Source organism: Paramacrobiotus metropolitanus, unplaced genomic scaffold (genome assembly GCF_019649055.1).
Source record: "Paramacrobiotus metropolitanus isolate TYO unplaced genomic scaffold, Prichtersi_v1.0 Parri_scaffold0000324, whole genome shotgun sequence".
Lineage (NCBI taxonomy): Eukaryota > Metazoa > Tardigrada > Eutardigrada > Parachela > Macrobiotidae > Paramacrobiotus > Paramacrobiotus metropolitanus.
The window spans coordinates 34,336-39,237 of NW_026570544.1; positions in this window are offsets into that span (position 1 = coordinate 34,336).

A 4,902-nucleotide genomic window follows, 5' to 3' on the forward strand; every position below is an offset into this window, starting at 1 on the left:
TGCTTATAGTTGCCTGTACTTACGACGACGAAAGCTCTCATGGCGATCCAGGTGATTGGGATACAGCTGGCTTGATGAAAGCGTTTGATCAAAATGACATAGACTCTTATGGCAATTCGGTGGACTGGGATGTAATTGGTTTAATGGAAACGCTTGAGAGATGTTTGCAGTGGTTCCGCAAATATTTTGCGCCAGAGGGACTGTTATGGAGAGCTGTGCTGCCTAAAAGAGATGTCGTGCACGACAAACCGCTAGGTAATGCGCATAGGCATTAATTATCTTATTTTCCCTTGGTGTTATGGCACAGTTCAAATTTTTTCCAACGATGGGTACTTGCAGATGCAAACATCAGTGATATCGCACTTCCTGTGCTAGCTCGGTCGCTTCTCTTTCTGGATATGCATGCTCAATTCGTGGCCAAAAGGTACTTTTTGAGGGTACAGGAAAACTTTTGGTCAAAGTACCTTACTGGCTACTGCGAAGTAATTTACGCATATTTTCTATACGAGTACGATAATTTACTGTGCTCCTTAGTCGCTGACTCGTTGGCCAAGTTCTGAGGTTAAATTTTTAGGTTTATAGTAATAAATTAGTTGTTACGGTTGGTACCTGCTCTGATGAAAATTAATTATGCCGTATATTTTCGTGCCGATGACTGAATTCGCGATCAAAATGCGATACCAATATCTCCTTCTTCTTCAAGGGTTTGCCATTTATGGTGGCAGCTGCTTTCAACAGCACAAGCAAGCCATCACATTGTCATCAACAGCTACATGGCCGTATCCTGTCGGCGGTATTATCAGTTCGCTTGGTGCCTGGACCGAGTTGTGACCGCGCAGACTCAGAGCATCAGTCTCACCGATTTCACCCGTAATACCAAATTCCAATTGATAACAGAAATTCTAAAGGAGTTGCTGACCGTGCGAAAAAATTCAGCTACGTGTAATTCATATCCGGGGTAATTCCTCGGAGGATGGCATGATCATCACCGAGCACGAGGCCGAAAACGGGAATCCGGGCTACGGAAAAGTTGGCCTAGACGATAATCTGGGTCGACTTCTCACCGTTTGCCGGAAGCTGGTCGTAAGCGATTATACGCTTACTGATATGTCCACAAAGATGCGCGACATATGTAATTCGCACGGCCATACGGAAAGGTTGCGTTCTGCCGGCACCTTGGAATTTCAGGTTGTTATTCCCCGCCTGGCCTTCCGCTCAACCGAGACCGACGAGCAGATACTACTGCGTTTCTTATTTGCTGCTGAGGATAACTGTCCTGCTGTCACGGCGGCAGTCTACGACCAGGTCCAGACTATTTATCAACGATGGATTGTGACTTTAACATATCCCGACGAATGGGATGCCATCCGCGCTTGTTTAAAATTGTAAGTATAAGTACTATTACAAAAATACGTGTACCCCGTCTGCAACAGCCGCAAATATAATCGACGAAATTCTGAAGCGAAATCTGCACGAAATGATGAACACTGAGTTTGTTAATTTTTACAGTTACAATGGATTTCGCGCAGATGATGGCGGAGCAGCGTGGGAGGCTGTTGATCTGCGCACTCTGGATTTCTATTCATTTACCAAGCTGGCAATGTGGAGTATTGCCGCCACCTTCAAAAGTTTAGAAAATTATTAACGTCTTTTTGCGAATAAACAGCGGTTGCCGGCAAGATAACAGAAGAATAATATTCAATAATTATTCCCGGCCGTAAGGCCCTTAACCAAGTGACCTAATGTGTAGTAGTAGGATCCACGGCGCGATGTGCTGCGCTGCTGATAATGTAAGATTATTTGACCTTTTGACCTGTTTTACTCAAAGTGCCTATAGCAATCTTTTTGCTAGTCTGATGCGTATCTCCTGCAGACTGTCAGCTGCTTTGTGCCTTACTGAGCACTGATAAACGAACAGGAAGGAACGTATGAAACTTTCAGTGCAAGAATAAAACCAACAGCATGCGTAGCATGCGCAACCAGATCACCAGCATGCGCACAAACTTGCAATCATATCTGCGTAGAGTAAAATTTATCTTAATTTTATATGCTGCTGCATTAGTGAAGGACCTTCACTGAAGGTCATTGGAGCAACAGCATTTACATGCAACAGTACATAAAGTGGCCAAGAGTATATCGAAACATCCAGACGTCGGCGTCTTTAGATACTCGTTCATAATAGCTATTTGTGAATCTGATTTTTTTACGGGCTCGTTTGCTGCTGAGCCGTTGGAACTGCCCGTTTTGTCGCTTTTGGAAATCTAAACGTTTCCCATTATTATATTCAGTCTTCCCTTCGCGACCATTTGCAATGGATACGTATGCGTATCCATTCCGAAGACCGAAAAGCGGGCCTTGGGAGTTCAACAATGGTACTATGGTAATGGTTAAGCGCGACACCGGCGAGTGGTGGTTGGGATATGTTCAGGACATCGAGGGAGACGAGATGCTCATTGATTTCGATTCCACCGACGCACCCGCTGACTGGATACATTCGCGGCACATTTGGACTCACCGGCATCTGGATGGTTACACGCAGCAGCAAAACATCGATAATAAAATTAAAAAAGAAGGCAGCGTTGCCGTCCAGGTGGCGCTACGCCGTGACATGAATGGACCGCATATTTTTCAACCCGCCCGGATAATTGTACCGACTGTACACTTGGGAATGGTTTACGTTGCACTGGACGCGGAGGCTGCGCAGGCGGACATGGCTGTCCATTTCTGGCAGGTTGTCGAGAATTCGGCATTTAATTATTCATCACTTTTCCAGTCTAATGGTAAAGTATTGTATTATCGAAAATACGTCATCCCCATAAAGAATGCCAGTCGCCTGGAACGCTTGGACCTAAAAGCCGTAAGACTGCTTATTAATTCGGCTGCAAATGGTCGGATTGAGAACACAATATACAGAGACGAGATTACAGAACGTTATTTTGTGAGGCTCCGTGCGAATACGCTTGAGTTTATCTGTGCTCAGCACGAAATGTACAGCGGAAGCTGTTACGACGGTTCGTCTAGTTGGGAGGCAGATGACTTGATCAACGCGTTTGAGAAGCTGTTGCTGTGGTCCGAAGACCATCCTGCACCCGAGCGATTGCTATGGAGGGCCATGCTTCCTATAAAAGGCGCTGTGCATGAAGAGAGGATTTTTAGATCAAGTGTCCGGTATATATTAGGTTTTCTTTTCGTTGCATTACAGTGATATGAGTCTGTCAAATTGCAGACATGAGAATCGCTCATTTGGCCCATCCTGTGTTATCTGAAACGCTGCTCTTTCTGGATGTGCACTCCCAGGCCAGGGCCAAAAGGTGAATGCGAATTATAAATTATCGCACAAAAATTGCATTAAGAATAGCGACGTTACGCACGTTCTTCGTGCAGGAAGTTATCAATTTAGTTTTAGTCCATAACTAGTTGGGTTCGATAGTTGAGTTTTTTATGCACCGACCCCAGCGCGATCATCTCCTTCCTTTTTTTCCACAAAAGCGTCAACTTTCGACCTTCACGTTCCGTAATGTTATTGCTGCCGACTACGTTGGGCTGATGTTGTTGTTTCTGCTACGCAGCTACATTCTCAATGTTTTATTTCGCTTCGTTGCTTGATTTGTGTTGTCTGTACACTAGAGTGAGCACCTGCTCCGTGTACAGGACAACAGACTTCCATTATAAAACAATGCCGGAATATGATATAAAACAGCAGTAAATAATAAACATCGGAAATAATATTTTTGGTTGGCATCGTGTTGAAATGTACCGCAATGTGCAAACCGTCTTCTTTTTAAAGGGTCTGTCATTTATGGATGCAGATATTATCTACGACCACAGCTACTCATCACATTATCATCAGCAGCTATATGGCCTTATCATGTCGATATTATCAAGCATACGGACGAATCTACCAGTTCGCCTGGTATTTAGATCGAGCCGTAACCGCGCATACAAAGAGCATTAGCTTCATCGATTTTACTCCCAACACCAGATTCGGCTGGATTTCTAAAGTTCTGGCCGAACTGATGGTGGTTAGAAAAGTTTCACTTCGTATGATCCACATTCGGGGTGGTCGTACATTAACAGGCATGACCATCTGCGAGCACACGAGAGATAACAACTACGATACGATTGGCCTTGAGGATGATTTGAATCGGCTGCTTACCGTTTCTCAGCAGCTGGTAATCAGCGATTATACGATCTACGACATTTCCAGCACGATGGACGACATATGCAATTTATATTACATTCCGGAGGAGGTGGGCCGAGGTAAGGGGCCAAAATTTCGGATTAAAATTCCTCGTCTGGCCTTTCGCTCAAAGGAGACAAGTAACCAGATAATTGAGCGCTTCCTGATTACCGCTGATGATAACAGTCCGGAAGTCACTCCGGCAGTTTATGACGCAGTTCACACTATTTATCAACGATGGGTTGCGACTCTTGCGTATCCGGATTGTGAGACCGGGATCACTAGCGTTCACGTCAGTGGCGCTAGGCGCTACGCCTTTGGATTATGGCCTGTGTTGTGTCTCGCTTCTGATTGGCTTGTGTTTTGTTAGTGGGCGCGGCATAGCACGTGCTGCACAGCGTTGCACGCTGTTGAATGGGCTCCACGCTTTACGATCGAGCTGCGCCGATCATTATTGATTTTCGATTGTCGGAATTTTCAATATTATTAAAAAGTCAGCGATTACGGTGCGACGTTTTGTGTTTCCGCATAGCTCGCGACCCATATCGTGTCGCTCACTCCACGGGATAGATTCCGTTTCTGTCTCCGTCTGTGGATCCCTTCTGGATCTACCATTAGATGGTAGCAGAGCCGACAGCGGTTCTCTGATTTGATTTGATTTGTGCCAGGCAAAATTGGCCTGTTATCTGTTATTTGACGTGTTATCCGCGACCAGCAAGGCG